The sequence below is a fragment of the Euphorbia lathyris genome, chromosome 3 (genome assembly GCF_963576675.1).
Source record: "Euphorbia lathyris chromosome 3, ddEupLath1.1, whole genome shotgun sequence".
NCBI classification, from domain to species: Eukaryota; Viridiplantae; Streptophyta; class Magnoliopsida; order Malpighiales; family Euphorbiaceae; genus Euphorbia; species Euphorbia lathyris.
In genome coordinates, this window is record NC_088912.1 from 83,100,037 (window position 1) to 83,121,539 (window position 21,503).

The 21,503-nt window shown below is 35.2% G+C and overlaps 1 long non-coding RNA gene across 1 annotated transcript; it reads left to right on the forward strand.

Annotated features, from left to right (window-relative positions):
• The first annotated feature begins 1,122 nt into the window (after nt 1-1,122).
• LOC136221756 (uncharacterized) lies at nt 1,123-4,776 on the forward strand. The gene is made up of 6 exons (XR_010685297.1): nt 1,123-1,321; nt 1,437-1,531; nt 2,192-2,351; nt 4,090-4,162; nt 4,244-4,342; nt 4,443-4,776. It is a non-coding gene; the product is annotated as an uncharacterized lncRNA (long non-coding RNA).
• Nucleotides 4,777-21,503: the final 16,727 nt, after the last annotated feature.

Genomic DNA, 21,503 nt, shown 5'->3' on the forward strand with positions numbered 1-21,503 from the left:
TATCGATGCAGATAAAGACCTAACGATCTAAGAGAGAACAAGATTGTTGCATCTCTTCCAGGTAACGAACTGTGTCGAATTGCTCGCCGACGCTTCAATCCACTAGTACAGAAATGCTCACTTGTGTCTCACCTCTTGTGTCGCACTTGAAGATAAAGCGACACAACAGAGTAACTAGTGTCGCGCGTTCTGTAAACGCGACACAACTAAGTATTTTGTGTCATCACTTGTGTCGTGCTTTAAGAGCGTGCGTCACAAACGTGTTACTTCTTGTATCGCCTATCTTACATTGTGACACAATAGCAAATTTGTGACGCTCTTTTATAAAAGCGACACAAGGAGTGTGTTATCTTTGTGACACGCTTTTATAAATGCGACACAAAGAATGTGTTATCTTACAAAATTAATCGTTTGTTTATTGTATTAATAATTCTAAATAGGCATATAGTTCATATTGGCCCATAAACTATACCTTGAAAATCAATTAACTCCCCAAACTATTAAAATTATCAATCAATCCCTTAGCCTATTTAAAAATCAACAATTCTCACACTCTTATTTCATTGTATTAAGAATTAATAGTAATTAATCATAATTCAACAATTTAACACATATGTAATATTGTAGAGGGTATGAGATATATTCATCTCAAGTCCCAACAAGGATCCAAGATAAAATAAAATAAAAATTTCACAACACATGCCGATTTTTTATAACTGGACAGGTTAAGTCGGGGGTCCGATATATTACCGTCTAGGCGGTTCAAGTCGGAGTAAGTCGGGGCAAGTCGGGCTAGGCGGGTAGTGGTGAAGCTCTTAGCCTAGTGGTTGAAAGCTTACCTATGCCTTGGGAGGTCATGGGTTCGAATCACATCCGGGTCTGGTGGGGATTTTTCTTTCTTCTTTAATGTAAGCGCATTGCGAAAATTTTTATAAAAAAAAAGTCGGGCTAGGCGGGTAAGTCGGGTTAAACGGGTCAGACGGCTCAAAAATCGGATGAATAATAAAATTATCAAAAATTTACTATAAAATAATACAAATAATAAATAAGACTAATTTACAGCTATAGCACTATATAAAACTAGTTTACAGCAACAACACTAAAAATCTAAATATTAGAAACTAAAAATCCCAATATCCATCTAACCTTCTAAGTGCCCTAATTTTAATTTCACAATCGCAGCCACCATCTGCTTCTTCCTCATCGCTCGCCTCTGCTCCTTCTTCCTCGTCGGCGTCGCCTCGCCTCTGCTTCTTCTTCATCGCTCGCCTCTGCTTCTTCTTCTTCATCGCACTCTGTTCTTCCTTCTTTCTATGCAAAGGTACGGTATATATGTTCTTACTTATTGAAAATAGGCTGAGCTTTATATTTTACTTGGTAATTACTATTTATCTCTTAAACTTCAATCGGTTTCAAACTTCAATCTTTGACCTCAGTTGCCGGAGTCTATAAATAAGCGAACAAGCCATTGAAGAGTTATTTCAATAGGGTTCTTCAGCGATACTACATATGGTTCTAAGTTCCTAAACAGGTACAATCTTCTCTCTTTCTCTTTTCTGTTTGTTATTTTCTTTCCTGAAATACTAGAATAATGGGTAATTTCATTTTGTTAGCTTTTCTTTCTCAATCGATCTTCAAAAACCTATCACTTTTACGCATATTACCTGTTTGATGAAACACTCAATCGAAGAAATTTTATGCATATTACCTGTTCGATGAAATGCTCACTCAGAATCAATTTTATGCATAATTGAAGTAATTTTATGCACATTACCTGTTCGATGAAATGCTCAATTGAAGCAATTCTATGCATATTACGTTGGATAAGAGAATTCTTCTTTCCTTCTCCAAAATTGGATTCTTTGGTCATTTGTTGAAGCAAAGCTATGTGTTTCAATTCTGTTTAGTTGATCCCTAACTGTTTGACAAAATGCCTCACTGAAAAATATTCATCCTATCTTTATGGTAGAAGCTTGATAGCACTTCAATTTCATTTTCTCATACAATGTTATCAATATGATATATGGTTAGGGCAGATTTACTATGTATTTTAATTTCTGCTTAGTTGCTACCTAAATGTTCGACAAAATGCCGCACTGAAAGATTTTTATGTTATTTTTATTGTAGACGCTTAATAGGACTTTAATTTGATTTTGCTTAACAATGTTATCACCATGATATATGATGGAAGATTTAGGGATAAATGGCGTTAAGACGCTTCCTTGCTTTCTCTGATGGCGAGTTGATGAGGTCGGATTGTAAGCCTTGCTCCAGATTAATGAGGCAAACAGCAGGAATTTTTACTGTTGGAGGAGCATTGGGTTTCTGGGTTCTTTGTAGATTGCATTATGGTATGTTTACTGTATCTGTTTCATTTCTTTTTATGTGTATATTTAGAGAATTGCAATTGATTTCTTGGGAGCATTTGTTACAAATTGAGCTTTTGTATTGCCTTTAGCTATTGCTGTTTAAGTTAGTTAATCATCTCTTCCCGGAGTGTTTTGTGTTATTATATTAAATCTTGTGAAAAAAGGCACCAACTTGCTTGTTGTGTTGATTTAAGTTGGATATGAAGGAATTCGAATAAGCATCACTCAATCTTGATGTCATGAGTGTCAAAGTTAGAGAGAACACAATTCAATAGCCATGCGAACAATGTAGACATGTTAATAATCTTGATGTCATGAGTGTCATTGAGGTATGAATAAAAAAAAAAAAAGGGCGGCCCGGTCGCATTACGCGTCCCCGCTGAGCGAGGGTCCGGAGAGGGGTCCCACCACAAGGGTGTATTGGGGGCAAGCCTTCCCTTGCCAATTTAATTGGCAAGAGGCCGCTCCTAAGACTCGAACCCGTGACCTCTGGTCACACGGCAACAACGTTTTACCGTTGCGCCAAGGCTCGCCCTCTTCATTGAGGTATGAATATATGTGAATATTTGTGTGATATTTATCGTGCTGATTCTGGAGCATATATGTTATCTAGGAGTAGTTATATGAATATACTCTTACCTATTTGTGTTGTAAGATATTCAATGTTATTTTGAGCAATTACATGGTTAAAAGATCTATTTGGGTCGGACAAGTTGGAAATTTAGATGGATTGAGGTGTGAACCTGGGTGGTAGCAAGTCAATGTTTACAGAAATAACATAATAGTAATAGAGTAGTTGTGAAACCTAAAGCTGGAATCCTCAATGGTATGGTCAACTTCCAGCCATCTCTATGATCAACTTCCTAACTCTTTTTCATTGGGGTAACTTTCGAGATCTATATATATATTTTTAAATTATTCTAAACAATGACTATTTTTTCAGGATGGGAAATAAGTCTAATGTAACAGGTGACATAATTATCCTACTTTACTTTAACCAAAGTAGAATAAGTATGATTCATTATTATGATACTACTAAAGGAATAGAGAAATTGAGACCGCAGAATTTCTTCCAATCCAAGTAGGGATGAATAAACAAATTATTTCTTCAAAACACATACTTTTATTTACTTTAGTTTTCTGTTTCTATTTGAATTCTCAATACACTGATATTTGAACTCCATTACATTCATGTGTCCGAGTAAGTTTTCAACAACCATGTTGTGTTCTAGTCCGGATGCTTCTCTTAAATACACGAGACATGTGATGGAACAAAGTTTTAAAAGATTCATATTTTGTCTATATTATGAAGAGTATTTTAGGGATAAGGTACCAAAATAGGCCTAAGGTTTTTGGGGAAGTACCAATTTAGGCTCAACGTTCAAAATAGCACCAATATAGGCTTAACGTTTACAACATAATATCAATTTAGGCTTAACGTTTACAATATAGTATCAATTTAGGCTCCACGTACAAAATAGCACTAATATAGGCTTAACATTTACAAAATAATACGAATTTAAGCTTAACGTTTACAAAATATATACAATTTAAGCTAAACGTCATAATTAAATTAATCATATTATATTCTTTCCCTATTAACTTTATATGTTATCTTTTTATTTAGTTCTATATTCTTATTTATTATAATACAATTAATTAGTATTTTTGCTTATTAAAACCTTATATTTATTTTTCATCAACCATTTCAAATTTATAGGGCTTTCAAGAACATTCAAATAGAGAAAGGACCTCATAGAAACAATCAATTGTTGGAATGGAGAAGTGAAAAGGTATAATATTGTTTTTCAATCTCAAGTTATATGTAATCTACTCGTATATGAATTAATATATTTAAATTTCAATACATGTAGTGCCCTCAACAAATAGGTGCAACGGAGTGTGGCTTCTATGTAATACGCAACATGTTTGAAATAGTGCAATATCACTCTGAAAGTGAGAATTTAACAAGGGTAAGAGTTACAATTTTTTTTCATTCTAGTCCTTCGTGTTTTTCCCTAAGTTAATTTGCAACTATAATACATTGATATTTTATGTTTACTTTCTTTGAAGGATTTTGCAACAAAATCAATGACATATTTTGAGGAGATTAATGATGTTCGAGATATTTGGGCCGATTATTTTGGAGTCAAAATCACAAGTCGCTAGATCTTTGCATAAGTGTTTTTGTGGAAGTTGTTGGTGTTTATTCGTTTTTCTAGATTTTTTTGGCTAGAAACTTGAATATGATAAGTTGAATTAATTGTTATATATGCAACTATTTCTTGAAGAAATTAAGTTGTGATTATATTTTGAATATGTATGTATTTATGCAATGTGGTACTTGTAGTTTTATGTGTATGTTCTATAATATCATGTAGAATCAAGTAAATTTTGATTATAAAATTTTATGCTAGATACTGTAAAATTTTGTAATTTTTTTTTAAATATCAATATTTTGCGTCGCGCGTTAGGAATGAGCGATACAAAGTGTACCAGATTAATCGGGGAGCTTGTGTCGTGCACCCTTGGAGCGCGTCACAAGAATTATCATATGTTGTGTCGCGAACTCCAGAAGCGCGTCACAAGAGTTATCGCTCTATTGTATCGCGCATGTGACAAGTGCGACACAACAGATGAGTAGTTTGTGTCGCACCCCTGTTGTGTCGCACAAAAGTGCGACACAACAACCTGAAAAAGTGCGACACAAGTAAGCATTTCTGTACTACCGTCAACAAAATCCAATTTGTTCTTGGATAATAAGGCCATCTTCATATTCTGACTCCATGAATGATAATCGTTAGTTCCAGATAATGGTGGAGTAACAAGAATAAGAGATGGATTTTCGCTAAAGTGAATGAAGTAAGGGTTGGATTCATCGATTCAGTTTACCATGACTGAAAATCAAAGGATAGAAAGGAAAGATCGAGAAAAAACAGTCGCGATCTAGGTAGAGGAGAAAGAAAAGGTAGAAGAAACCAAAAGACCCAAGTATTGGGAAAGAAGAAAGAAAGAAAATCGTAATACCAGAATACAGAGATTCTTGAATCGATCAGTGATCGATATTCATGAAATTGGTGCGGAAATGAGGAAGAAATTGCTGTGATACCATCTTAACATATATGCTTGAAGAAAGAGATCATGTATTGTACTAGAAGTTGAACAAAAGTTACAGTAGTGTTGAAGGAGAAGATGAAGTCGTAAAGACTCTTCATCTGATTCCTTAATACAAAGAAGAAAAAAGAAAGAAAAAATTAATAATCCTAATCTACTCCTAATTACCCCTATTTATAGGGACAGTCCTTACATCATAAATGAACTGTTTACACAATTACAATTACATCCATGTACTAACTTATGAAAAAATACAATAACTACAACAGATTAAAAATCATTAGTAAACAGTTAGATAATATAAAGGAATAATTAACAGTAGATTAATTATATATGTTAACAGAAGACGTTACTCTTTAAAAACTGTTTTTATTTAATTATTTATTTGTTAAGAGTTTAAACTAAAATAGATAACTTAAATATAGGAGAATAAAAAGGTAGTGGATTATATTAACATAAAATTCTATTGTTACAAAAAAAAAAAATTAATCCAAAACCACCAAGTTTTGAACAAATCGAAACACTGACGTTTTTTTCACGTTTTTTGACCTTTTGTGTCTTTTTTATATTTTATATAAAAAGTACATATTAAATACTAATATTATAAAAACCATATATGTCCATAGTTTATAAATTAATATAATACAGAAACTCAAAATTACTAATTAACACATTCTTTTCAAAGGAAAAATAATTAAAAATAGATACATGTAATTAGATTTATTTTTAAAGAACCATCTCTAAAATTCGGGATATTACAAGACTGGGTAGAAGTAGAAGTAGAAGAAGAACCATTCACATTATGCACTTCTTGTTCTTCTTGGCATCAGAGAAGTCGAAATAGAAGAAGGATCATAAGCACCATTAACATTATCCTGAACACGCACTTGTTGTTCTTCTTGAGTCGAAAATGGCCTCACATAAGTAGAAGTAGAAGAAGGATCACGTCCTATATTCGCTGATTGACAAAGAGATATTTCATAATTCACAAGATTGAGTTCCGGATATTCAATCTGTTGTTGAAGATCAAGTATGCGCCGATGACATCCTCCGACCGGATCCCGAGCACGGCTATCGGATTCATAGATTATATAGCATATAACCTGCTCTCTGTCAGCCCCATTTACGTTCCTGATCACACTTGTAAGCTTATTTTATCCCAAACAATCTATGTGCATTAGTAAATTCCTGTTCTAGCTCTGTTGGGAAATGGGGAGCCAGAAAACAGTCAGGTGCGCACATTCTTTCAGTGAAATCTGCAGACAGCGCAAGCATTGATCATTGGATTATTCATGGCTTCTTTCTTTTCTTTATTTCTATGAGAGTGCAAGATTGGAGATGGAGAGAGATATATTGTTTGAGGGAGATAAAAGAAAGAATTATGTTAATTCTTGCTCTATTTATATTTGAAATACAACGAATTAAATACTTCAAACCTCTCATTTTACACGTGCTTAATTGAATTTGTTCTAATTTTTTTTAGTATGTTATAATCGGAGTGGTCAGTAACCAATTTTTAAGTATCAATGTAAAACTTTTTAAAATTAAGTTATATTCTGTTTAATTAATATTCTTAACATGTAATTTTTTTTTGTATCTAATAGAAAAAAATTTAACTCAGCGACCGTCCAATTTCTGGGAGTTTGTCACCTGGGCCTAAAATTTCTCCATGAATTGGGGTTTGTCATTATTAATTATTATTATTTTTAAATAGAATATTAATAAGAAACTTTATTGTTACTGTACCATCCAAATAATTTCCTAAAAAAAGTTGCTGCCTAAACATTTACATCACCCTAAATTTCTAATTTTTGATCTGATATTCATACGGAATCAAAGCCAAATTAGACGCAGGTGAGAGATTCCATGCACTTCATTTGAATCTACTTATCAGGGGCGAAGCGAGCCCAGAGCCCGAGGGGGCTGAAGCCCCGCCGGCCACCGGCTCCTCCCTTGAGTATTGTTAGTTTTATCTCATGTAGCCCCCCTTATATTGGTATATATTTAACATAAATATTATTATTTCAATAGTTTAAAGTGGTTAAGTTGGTTAAGAGTTTTGTTTTAAGGTGAGAGGTCATGTGTTCAAACCACACTAATTTCATATTTTTTTTTGTTTTAAAATGTCAATTCCTCGCTCTTGTGTTCCTCCCTTTGATTTGTTGTCTGCGATTCAAGAAACTCACTACCAGTACCAGAACATCTTCTGCGACCTAAATTTGGAACTGACATCTTCTGCCAAGGTAATTCTTCATTTGCTTTTAAGGCATTCCTTTTAGGCTCAAAATCTTTAATTAAACTGTTAATATGCCCTCAGATTAGGACACAAGTGCTAGATTGAATGCGTACATATGGGAGTTCGACAAATAAAACCTGGGTGATTTTGCAAGAGTTCCATTTCCTGCTACTGGTGTTTTTTTTATTCGAAAGCTATAAATGGTTAGTTCACTCTGAAATTTTGGTATCAATATAGCCTACAACTCACATTTTAGTTAAATTAGTCCAAAGGTACATGTCTTAGACGATGAACTTACAAATTAGGAATTAGACGATGAACATACAAATGAGGAATTTCTATTACAATTAGGGATTTTCTCTCTTTTCCTTGGCTGAAACTTAGGCTTTGATTGGATGAGAGGATTTGAAGGGTAATTAAAGGGAGGGTAGGGAAGGGTAGGGAAGGGGAAGGAGATGGAGAGAGAGTATTACCCTTACCCTTACCCTTACCCTTACCCTTATTCGGTGGAAATGAGAAGAACTCGATTTTTGCAGAAGACGTTACTCTTTAAAAACTGTTTTTATTTGATTATTTATTTGTTAAGAGTTTAAACTAAAATAGATAACTTAAATGTATGAGAATAAAAAGGTAGTGGATTATATTAACATAAAATTCTATTGTTATAAAAAAAATAATTAATCCAAAACCACCAAGTTTTGAACAAATCGAAACACTGACGTTTTTTTGACCTTTTGTGTCTTTTTTATATTTTATATAGAAAGTACATATTAAATACTAATATTATAAAAACCATATATATCCATAGTTTATAAATTAATATAGTACGGAAACTCAAAATTACTAATTAACACATTCTTTTCAAAGGAAAAATAATTAAAAATAGATACATGTAATTAGATTTATTTTTAAAGAACCATCTCTAAAATTCGGGATATTACAAGACTGGGTAGAAGTAGAAGTAGAAGAAGAACCATTCACATTATGCACTTCTTGTTCTTCTTGGCATCAGAGAAGTCGAAATAGAAGAAGGATTATAAGCACCATTAACATTATCCTGAACACGCACTTGTTGTTCTTCTTGAGTCGAAAATGACCTCACATAAGTAGAAGTAGAAGAAGGATCACGTCCTATATTCGCTGATTGACAAAGAGATATTTCATAATTCACAAGATTGAGTTCCGCCAGTAGATATTCAATCTGTTGTTGAAGATCAAGTATGCGCCGATGACATCCTCCGATCGGATCCCAAGCACGGCTATCGGATTCATAGATTAAGCCTCATTTACGTTCCTGATCACACTTGTAAGCTTATTTTATCCCAAACAATCTATGTGCATTAGTAAATTCATGTTCTAGCTCTGCTGGGAAATGGGGAGCCAAAAAACAGTCAGGTGCACACATTCTTTCAGTGAAATCTGCAGACAGCGCAAGCATTGATCCTTGGATTATTCATGGCTTCTTTCTTTTCTTTATTTCTATGAGAGCGCAAGATTGGAGATGGAGAGAGATATATTGTTTGAGGGAGATAAAAGAAAGAATTAAGTTAATTCTTGTTCTATTTATATTTGAAATACAACGAATTAAATACTTCAAACCTCTCATTTTACACGTGCTTAATTGAATTTGTTCTAATTTTTTTTAGTATGTTATAATCGGAGTGGTCAGTAACAAATTTTTAAGTATCAATGTAAAACTTTTCAAAATTAAGTTATATTCTGTTTAATTAATATTCTTAACATGTAATTTTTTTTGTATCTAATAAAAAAAATTGAATTCAGCGACCGTCCAATTTCTGGGAGTTTGTCACCTGGGCCTAAAATTTCTCCATGAATTGGGGTTTGTCATTATTAATTATTATTATTTTTAAATAGAATATTTATAAGAAACTTTATTGTTACTGTACCATCCAAATAATTTCCTAAAAAAGTTGCTGCCAAAACATTTGCATCACCCTAAATTTCTTATTTTTGATCTGATATTCATACGGAATCAAAGCCAAATTAGACGCAAGTGAGGAATTCCATGCACTTCATTTAAATCTGCTTATCAGGGGCGGAGCGAGCCCAGAGCCCGAGGGGGCTGAAGCCCCCCCGGCCACCGGCTCCTCCCTTGAGTATTGTTAGTTTTATCTCATGTAGCCCCCCTTATATTGGTATATATTTAACATATATATTATTATTTAAATAGTTTAAAGTGGTTAAGTTGGTTAAGAGTTTTGTTTTAAGGTGAGAGGTCATGTGTTCAAACCACACCAATTTCATATTTTTTTTTGTTTTAAAATGTCAATTCCTCGCTCTTGTGTTCCTCCCTTTGATTTGTTGTCTGCGATTCAAGAAACTCACTACCAGTACCAGAACATCTTCTGCGACCTAAATTTGGAATTGACGTCTTCTGCCAAGGTAATTCTTCATTTGCTTTTAAGGCATTCCTTTTAGGCTCAAAATCTTTAATTAAGCTGTTAATATGCCTTCAGATTAGGACACAAGTGCTAGATTGAATGCGTACATATGGGAGTTAACCTGGGTGATTTTGCAAGAGTTCCATTTCCTGCTACTGGTGTTTTTTTTTATTCGAAAGCTATAAACGGTTAGTTCACTATGAAATTTTGGTATCAATATAGCCTACAACTCACATTTTAGTTAAATTAGTCCAAAGGTACATGTCTTAGACGATGAACTTACAAATTAGGAATTAGACGATGAACATACAAATTAGGAATTTCTATTACAATTAGGGATTTTCTCTCTTTTCCTTGGCTGAAACTTAGGCTTTGATTGGATGAGAGGATTTGCAGGGTAATTAAAGGGAGGGTAGGGAAGGGTTGGGAAGGGGAAGGAGATTGAGAGAGAGTATTACCCTTACCCTTACCCTTATTCGGTGGAAAGGAGAAGAACTCGATTTTTGCAGAAGACGTTACTCTTTAAAAACTGTTTTTATTTGATTATTTATTTGTTAAGAGTTTAAACTAAAATAAATAACTTAAATATAGGAGAATAAAAAGGTAGTGGGTTATATTAACATAAAATTCTATTGTTACAAAAAAAATAATTAATCCAAAACCACCAAGTTTTGAACAAATCGAAACACTGACGTTTTTTTGACCTTTTTTGACCTTTTGTGTCTTTTTTATATTTTATATAGAAAGTACATATTAAATACTAATATTATAAAAACCATATATATCCATAGTTTATAAATTAATATAGTACGGAAACTCAAAATTACTAATTAACACATTCTTTTCAAAGGAAAAATAATTAAAAATAGATACATGTAATTAGATTTATTTTTAAAGAACCATCTCTAAAATTCGGGATATTACAAGACTGGGTAGAAGTAGAAGTAGAAGAAGAACCATTCACATTATGCACTTCTTGTTCTTCTTGGCATCAGAGAAGTCGAAATAGAAGAAGGATCATAAGCACCATTAACATTATCCTGAACACGCACTTGTTGTTCTTCTTGAGTCGAAAATGGCCTCACATAAGTAGAAGTAGAAGAAGGATCACGTCCTATATTCGCTGATTGACAAAGAGATATTTCATAATTCACAAGATTGAGTTCCGCCAGTAGATATTCAATCTGTTGTTGAAGATCAAGTATGCGCCGATGACATCCTCCGACCGGATCCCGATCACGGCTATCGGATTCATAGATTATACAACGTATAACCTGCTCTCTGTCAACCTCATTTGCGTTCCTGATCATACTTGTAAGCTTATTTTATCCCAAACAATCTATGTGCATTAGTAAATTCCTGTTCTAGTTCTGTTGGGAAATGGGGAGCCAGAAAACAGTCAGGTGCGCACATTCTTTCAGTGAAATCTGCAGCCAGCGCAAGCATTGATCCTAGGATTATTCATGGCTTCTTTCTTTTCTTTATTTCTATGAGAGCGCAAGATGGGAGATAGAGAGAGATATATTGTTTGAGGGAGATAAAAGAAAGAATTATGTTAATTCTTGTTCTATTTATATTTGAAATACAACGAATTAAATACTTCAAACCTCTTATTTTACACGTGCTTAATTGAATTTGTTCTAATTTTTTTTAGTATGTTATAATCGGAGTGGTCAGTAACAAATTTTTAAGTGTCAATGTAAAACTTTTCAAAATTAAGTTATATTCTGTTTAATTAATATTCTTAACATGTAAATTTTTTTTGTATCTAATAGAAAAAAATTGAATTCAGGGACCGTCCAATTTTTGGGAGTTTGTCACCTGGGCCTAAAATTTCTCCATGAATTGGGGTTTGTCATTATTCATTATTATTATTTTTAAATAGAATATTAATAAGAAACTTTATTGTTACTGTACCATCCAAATAATTTCCTAAAAAAGTTGCTGCCAAAACATTTACATCACCCTAAATTTCTAATTTTGGATCTGATATTCATACGGAATCAATACCAAATTAGACGCAGGTGAGAGATTCCATGCACTTCATTTGAATCTGCTTATCAGGGACGGAGCGAGCCCAGAGCCCGAGGGGGCTGAAGCCCCCCGACTACCGGCTCCTCCTTTGAGTATTGTTAGTTTTATCTCATGTAGCCCCCTTATATTGGTATATATTTAACATATATATTATTATTTCAATAGTTTAAAGTGGTTAAGTTGGTTAAGAGTTTTGTTTTAAGGTGAGAGGTCATGTGTTCAAACCACACCAATTTTAATTCTTGGAGTTCGACAAATAAAACCTGAGTGATTTTGCAAGAGTTCCATTTCCTGCTACTGACGTCAATTGACACGGCAATGTGACAAGTTGTGTGCTTTTCCTATTACATCCTTTATAATTTTTAAGCTTCATGTGCTTTTGAGACATACGCCGATTCATAATGTAAATGGCTCAAATTTAACCTTTTCTTTGTCTGAATGGGTGCCAAAGATCATATAATGAAAGGAAATTTTTACTTTTCTAATAGAGCTTTCAGAAACTGCATTGGTTCTGGTTAAATTTTAATTTAATTTCTTGTGAAAAATGATGCATTTGGTCAAAATGTTCTACTTCATTGACAATTTTATAATAGCATAGTTAATGTTTCACGATGCATCTCTTTGAAACATTTATGGCACATTTCTATGAATGACTTTCTTATTTTTTACTTATTCCTTTTAGCAGTTTTGGCCAATTTTGAGAGCTTGAACTTGGAATCGGGTAGAATTCACAATGAAGGGCTGGCCTAAGAGGTCAGTTTTTGTGTTGCCTCTGTTTAAACTTTTCCACTTTTAATTTGGCTTCATACAAATTTACACCCATAAACTTGACAAATGAACTGGTTATCTTTTTCGGAGGCATTCAACTAATCATTATCTTAGTGCGACTTGCAGCGTCCGTGGCTTACCCGTCTTCAATGAATACCTTTCCATCTGGATATGCTCCTTGGGGGTGATGCTTCAAATGCTAATTAACACTGCAACAAGGAAAATCATGCATTCACAAGATGAAACTGATATCCATGGAGCTGAAGGCATGCATTGGTTCCTTATAGGCTTACATATTATTTTATTATAACTGTATTATGCTAATTAACACTGCATTTGTAAAATATCTTTCTAAGTTAATAATTTTAATCATTATAATTTTTTTAATGAGTTAATATCTTATCATTATAAACATTTTAATGAGTATAAAACCACCCTCCTTGTAAGTTAATAGTGAAGGGAACCGTTTATTCTCGTTAATACATTTAGTAGGGGACCCCAGTAATGAAGGGTGACATAAGGGTAAGATTGCGTTTTGCAAGCAATCAAATAGCAGAATTCAGTAGTACGTACTAACAGAGGCCCAATATCATCAGTTGATGGCGTTGTTACATTCAGACTCGAAGCATAATAACGGGATCAATGCACTTGTTACAAAAAGGGAAAAATTTGGAACTCTTTCGTGGAAAAGAGGGTCCTTTCGTCGCTGAATTTACGGCCTCGTTTGCACCGTGCACCACGTATTCTTACGGTCCACTGGCAGGCACCCCCGAGGGATTGGTTAAAAGCTAGACGCCTCCGTTGTTGCACAAGCTGCATAACTAGCTAATGAAAAACATTTTTGTTGTAGAACACTAACGGGCTGTTTGTTAGGAAGGATATAGGAGGTGGGATAGGGATAAAAAACACGAGATAAGTTATCCGGTGTTTGTTTGGGAGATAGAAAAGTGAGATAGACGAGGGATAAGTCTCTTATCCCTCAAATCCTATACCCAAGAGGGGGGTAGTATAAGGAAGTGGGATAAGCTCCTGCGATTTTAATAGGATGGAAAAGTCCGTCTTATCCCTCAAATTAATGTTATGTAGTTTAAATAAGGTTAAAATACTAAAATGTATTATTTTATCCCTATCCCTATCCCACCTACCAAACATTGAATAATAATTCTCGACTATCATATTTTTATCTCTATCCCAACCATTTATCCTTATCTCTATCCCAACCTTTATCCTTATCACTATCCCAATATAATACCAAACGCCCCGTAAATAGTGACTTGTAGTTGAAACGTAACATGATCTGACTTATTATTACTGCATATATTATTAGTATTTCTGTTAACAGAATCTAGTTGATCTGATTTATTTCTATCCTATATATATGTGCTTTATTAATTGTACTATATTGTTTAACTGTATCAGTCCTCAAGTAATTGTTTTCCATTTTTCACTCTAATTTTATGAAATCTCAGATTAAGTGCAGACACAAAAATCAAACCCTGTTAATTTCAATTATGATTTAGATAAATATTTAACAAGTCTTTACAAAATAGATAAAAAAAAAAAAACATAAAATATGGATCACCTCCTTCTTCTCTCAGCATCAATTTCATTAAGGCTCCCTGCTTTTCCTTTTCCGTCCTGATAATGGCCGTCGTGGTAAGTTTGCAGCGCGTACGACGAGACTTTGATAACAAAGGAATGGATAGTAGCAAAGTCTTTTATCAATATCACCTACTAGTTTTCTCTTTTCAGTTGTTGCAAATGTCTTCTTTTCAAGATCATACAATACTATAAACTTGAATCCAAGATCCAACATTATAATATTATCTCCTTCCTTCCAAAATCCCAAAACTTTCACTTCCCTAAACCGGTTTATATCGAACAGTAGCGGCATTTCGGACGTAATAGAGAACAGTTTGTTCCATTTTCCATCTTTCTCCTTCACATAAAAAACAGATTCCAATTCCAATGGATTCCAAGAGAAGAAACCCATACATAAACGGCCATCTAGAACATATATATTAGTATAAGGCAATTGGCTTTTGTTCGGATACAATGGTTTAAACACTTCAGATATCGTCTCTTTGGCCATATCAAATGCAACGAGAGCATATTCACCCCTATTTGGTCTACACAGCCAATACAAAGAGCCATCAGCAAAGTATCCAAAATATGGAACTTTATCTCTTCTGTAACGAAACTCCTGGCTACTCCTCCTCCACGAGTTCGACCTCAACCCGAAAATCCAAACTTGTGAATCATGAACATTGTTATCTGTCTTGACTTCTTCAATCAGCACAACCTTGTACTCGCCAGTAGTAGAATCATAACCCAAACCCATCCCGGTTTTAATGCAATGGCCACCTTGTGGGATTTTGATAGGGTTACGAGGAAGCTTTCGATACTGTTGGGTGGATGGGTTCCATACAACAAGTCTGAAAGAGTCTACAAACAAGAGAACTAAACCGTTGCAGTAACCATATGGCTTAACACTGTTTTTGTATGGTTTCTCCATCTTCTCTTCAACGCCAGTATCTAAATCACAAACATGTAATCTGTCTATCCGCCTTTCCATTGGATTTCCTCCTCGTAGGATCATCTTGCGGTCTTTCCTTTTTTCAACAAATATATTATGATGCAGATGTATAAACTCATTGTTATCAATAATGTTGCATAAAGATTTAGAAAGGCATCTGAAAGACAATACGGATTTCACTGAAGAACGAACTAGAATTTATGTGATTAGTTCTTGTGGAACTTGTGCTTGTGCAACTCTCTCATCAGTTTTCCAGTTTTCCTGTGGTGCTGGTGATGGTGCTGCTCCATGATCAGTTTCCCAGTTATCCTGATTTATAAGAACATATATATATATATACGAAGATCAAATATTTGTTATAAAAATTGGTGGAAAAGATCAAATTTTTATTCATAAAACAAGTGGATTACTATACCCAGCCCCAATTTCACACTTCCAGCCCTGAAAAAAGACGTAACCGCCCTTTAACCAAAAATTGAAAATTTCAAACCCTCCCAAACTCTCACAAATACATTTTGATCCGAAATCAAAGACAACACGTTTGATGGAGAGCAATTCGTTATCACCGGGAAGAGACGAGAGTGCCGCTGTCCCTGAAGTCAAGGTATTTTTCCGATTAAACTTCCATTGAATTCTGTAAATTTTTTAAATAAAAAATCGCTGGTTCGGCCCTCGGGCGTGTGAGCATCACGCCTCACCATGTGGTGGGGTATTTGAATATTACGCCCCACCACATGGTGAGGCGTGATGCTCACACCCCCCACAATGAGGTGGGACGTGATGTGCATACGCCCCATCATGTGGTGAGGCATGATGCTCATACGCCCCACCACATGGTGAGGCATGATGCTCATACGCCCCACCATGTGGTGGGGCGTGTTGCTCATATGTCCGAGCTTATTTCTGGCGAATTTTCGGGTTTAGACACCGAAACGCTATAGAAATATCGCGTGTTGGAATGTAATGTTCGTTATTTATCATTTGCAGGAGGTTTTGTTAGAAGATTTTAGCAGAAACGACATTGATTACAGTTCGCAATGTTTTCCCAAACAAACGTTTCAAACATATAATGAAGCTGTTAACTGGGCAAAACAGACGGCAATTAGGATCAGCTTCGAGTTAACCACAGCGTCGCACAAGACAGGGGGCAAGTCAAAATGTATATTGGTTAAATGTGCTCGTGGTATTAAGAATTATAGAAGGAAAAGGGATATGGATATGGAGGAAGTAGTACAGAGGGATACAAAAACAAAGTACTGTGGTTGCAAATTCCAGATAAAGGTTCTAGAAATCGCTGAATTAGGCGATTGGGTGGTGAATGAGATTGCTGGAGATAGAGGACAACACTGTCATTAGTTGGCCGTATATCGTCAGGGCTACAGACAGATGAGCGGACTAAGCCCAGGTTCCAAAAAACTTGTTCGTGAAATGAGTTCAGCTCAAGCTAAGCCTTGTGCTATTTTTGCTGCAATCAAAGAAAAATATTCGGAGGATTGCCCGACACAAAGACATGTCTATAACTACATGGAGAAAATCAGGACTGAGAGCTTTGAGGGTCGGGATGTAATCGGTCAGTTTTATCGGCTTGCTATAGATAAGAAATACGTACATTTGACGCAAGCGGTGCCGGGAAGCAATGTTGTGACTCACTTATTTATGGCACATCCTACATCGATCACATTGTTCTGATCTTATTACTTGTTTGTTGGTATGGATTCAACATATAAAACAAACAAGTATAAGATGCCATTCTTTGAGATCATTGGAATGATGCCTTCAAACAAAAACTTCTTGATCGCTTATGCAATCATGAAGGATGAAACTGAGGGAAGTTATATGTGGGTGTTACAAAAATTGAAGCTTTTGCTCCAACCTGATGTGCATCCGACAGCCATTGCTACGGACCGGGAGTTAGAACTGATGAGACCGATTCGTGAGGTATTTCCTCATAGTCATCATTTATTGTGCACATGGCATATTAATAAAGATGTGGAGGATAGAGTAGGCAAGTTGTGTGGAATGAAGAGTTTTGGTGAACTTTTTAAGAATTCCAAATGGAAACGTATAATTGAAGCCCCAACAGTAGCCGAATATGAGGCGGCAGTGGTAGCCATGAAGAATACTACTGCCAACTGGCCTCGTGTGATAGAGTACGTGGAGACCACATGGCTAGTGCATAAAGAGAAGTTTTGTCGAGCATGGACGAACAAGGTGTTGCACTTAGGAAACACCACAACCTGTCGAGTGGAGAGTTCACATGCACAGTTGAAACAGTGGTTGAATTCATCTATTGGTGCACTCGATACAGTATGGGCGAAGGTGCACAAGGACATTGAGGCTCAGATCGATGCGATCAAGTAAGACATTTATTCTGTTATTTAATTTAATCTTTTAAATTGTAATACATTAGTTTTGTAATCCTTTACTGTATATAATCAGATACTCACTCGAGGACTCGAGAAGAAGATCTGCGGTGGCTCACTGTAAAGAACCTTTTGAGTATCTCAACTTACACGTTTCACATTACTACTTGCATGTACTGAATGATGAGCTCAAGCGTATGCGCGGATTGAGTATGGATGTGGTAATTGAATGCGGATGCGTGTTGCCTATGACTCGTGGCATTTCGTGTGCATGTGAGCTTAAAACGTATATTGACACGGACACATCGGTCCGTGCTGACCGCATCCATCCTTTTTGGAGATCTCTTGCGTTTGAAGGTTTGAGTGACATACCAGTTACTGCTCCCGTATTTGCTGACGGGTCTGAGGATCACCGGTTTTTTCACTCTCTTGTGGAAAAGGTTGAAAAATTAGATCCTTCAATGGTGTGTAGCATATCGATGATGATTCATGATCAGATAAACCTGGAACAAAGTGGCTTCAAAGAACCTGAGGTCAAAGACACTGTTAGGGGTAGACCAAAGGGGAATTCATTAACGAAACGAAATCCGAGTGCATGGGAGTACAGTCAGGCACCACGAGGACGAGCACGATCCTCAGGTTCGAGGAGTAGTCGTAGTCGAGGCCGATCCTCATCCTCATTTGTGCATAACAACGAGATGCCGTGTATATTTTATTTTTTAATATATATGTTGAAGTTAAAGTAAATATATTATCGCTCACGAATTTCATATATTAATATTTTCAGCCGGATTTGATGCGGATATCGCCGGTTACCACCATTTACATTGGGTTCAAAGGCTCATCGTACCATTTATTACTGGATACCATGATGTTGTAGCAGATGGTAAATGTGGATTTCGTGTGTTAGCCGATGCCATCACCTATAACCAGGAGGGACAGAAGATGATGAGAGTGCTCATAGAGAATGAGATGCGGGCAAACCGTGATCTGTATGCGCCAGTGTTCGGGAACGGATTCGATGCTTCCCTCACGCGTATTAAATGGGCAGGAGCAGGGGTGTGGTGAGTCCCACTGGATGGTGAGTCCGGATGACTTATATGCTGCTGCATCTGTTTTGAATGCAGTAATATTCCTTTTTACTACATCACAGTTAGGATGTTGCACTATACTGTCGATGCGTTCGGACGATGGAAGACCACCAGAGCGAGAGATTGTGATTTGTCATTTGGAGAGTTATCAATACTACATACATCTTTATTTAAGACCTGGATTTCCAGTGCCTCCCATTGCCACCCAATGGCGTATATTTCGTGATCCGAGTGTTCGTCACTTGGACAATCTATACGCTGAAAGGAGAGCGGCTTGGACTAGATTATATTAGTTTTATGTGTTGTACTTAATAATATTTATTCATGAACTTATATTATTGTTACTGATTTTAGTTAAAATTGTATGGTATTTATAGATTTTAAGTACAATTCTGTAGTTACGGGTTTAACGGCCTATTTACGGGTTTAATGGCCTATTTTTTTTGCCTTTCCGTCATGCAGGCGTGTGGCTATCACGCCTCACCGCATGGTCGGGCATGTGGCTATCACGCCTCACTGCATGGTCGGGCGTGATAGCCACACGCCTTTCCATGTGGTCGGGCGTGTGTCTATCACGCCCGACCACACGGTGAGGCGTGTGGCTATCACGCCCAACCACGCGGTGAGGCGTGATAGCCACACGCCCGCGTGACGGGAAGGCAAAAAGAAATAGCTTTTTCACCCCATAACCCATGAAAGGGCATTTTCGTCTTTTCACGGGGCTAGGGGTGGGAATTTACATCCAAATACAGAAAGTGAGCCAAAGATGAGTGGTTTCTTATTCTGTATACTATAAAAACAGTCAAAACAACACACACTAAATCTGCATATTACGATTCTGAATTCCATTCATGAATCAGAAGAAGAAATTGAAACTGGCCTTTTTCTGATCCAATTGATGAGGAACCACAACCACATCCACATCCGCATCGGGTGTTGCCCTGCCGCACCGGAGTTGGTTACCTATTGCCGGAGGAGATAATTCCGTAGAATAGAAATCAAGGAGAAACTGGAGAGAGATATAGGATTTGCTGCTTCAATAGTATTTGTCAAATACAAATACTCATATTTATAGGTTACTGATTGTACTAAACTCTCATACTTTGACTTGATTTGAAATTCTTATTTGGCTACGTTTCTCAAAACATCTTATTTTAAATAACTTTTAAGCTGTCGGTTTTTTTTTGGAAGAATATAACTATTTATTCTCCACATATCATTATATTAATGAAAAAAATAATTTTATCCTTCCAAAATATATAATATGAAATATTTTTTTTAAAGATGAAAAAAATAATATTATTTATGTATTAATTTTAAGGGATATGATGCAAAAATACCCCTAACTTTTACGGTCAGGAGCAATTTTACCTCTATCCTTGGCAATGAAAAGTAAATTTACCCATAATTTTAGCAAGTTGGGTCAATTTTAGACATTATTATAAAACACAGATATTTGGTTCCTTATTCTACACCAATTATATATCAGTTTGTAAAAAAATATCGTATTTTATGTTATTTAATAATAGAATTGGAGATTATTATTTATAAATTTGGTGACTTATTTTGAATTTTTTTCTCCAAGTCGTACAAAAGATAATATATTTTTTAATTTAAAAAAAATCACGTCTAATCATATGTTTATGATCTGTTACTAAATTGAAGTGTAGACGCCAACATTCATGACCAAGAAAAAGTTTGATAAATTATTTTCAAATTCATCCAACTTGACAATGTTAGGGTAAAGTTACTCTTGACTACCAATGTTATGAGTAAAATTATACTATTTTAGACGTTAATAGTAAAATTGCTCATGTCTATAAACGTTATGAGTATTTTTACACATTATCCGTAATTTTAATTAGATAGTTACAAATAATTTTTGCTATTATTATTAGATTTTTTCATAGGTTAGATTACACTAGGATCAAGTTTAGATATAATCAGATTTAACATGTAATTATTTTGTTAAGTCTCAACCCATAGTGTTCTATATCGGCTCGGATTAGACTGAGAGGATGTTTGGTTGCTCATTTGCATGCTCCTATTTGCGTTTTCACTTCAAAACGGAGAGTTTTAGGAGTTTAGTTAGAAATCTCCAGTTTGCCTTTTACACCTGAAAAGTAGCCTTTTACAAAAGCTGGGAATCCCTGCTTTTTGAAAAAACAGTTTTTTCCAACAGCAAACAACAAATAGCAAAGTGTAACCGTAAACGGCAACAACAAACAGTAGATAAACCAAGCGGACACTGAACCAGATTGAACTAATTTTCAAATCCAACCCGGCCTCCCAACTAATATATATATTAAAGGGATGAGATGTAAAAGTACCCATAACGTTTACAATCACGGGCAATTTTACCTTTAACATTTAAAATGATCCAATTTTACTCATAACATTGACAAGTTGAGTCAATTTAAGAAATTACTCATCAAAATGTCATCTCGCTAAAAAATATACTGTTTTTTTTTGTATGAGTTGGAAAAAAAAATTAAATATTTCGCCAAATTTATAAATATTAATCTCTAATTCTATTATTAAATCACAGAAAATATGAAATACTTTTTTTAGAACCAACTGTTATGCAATT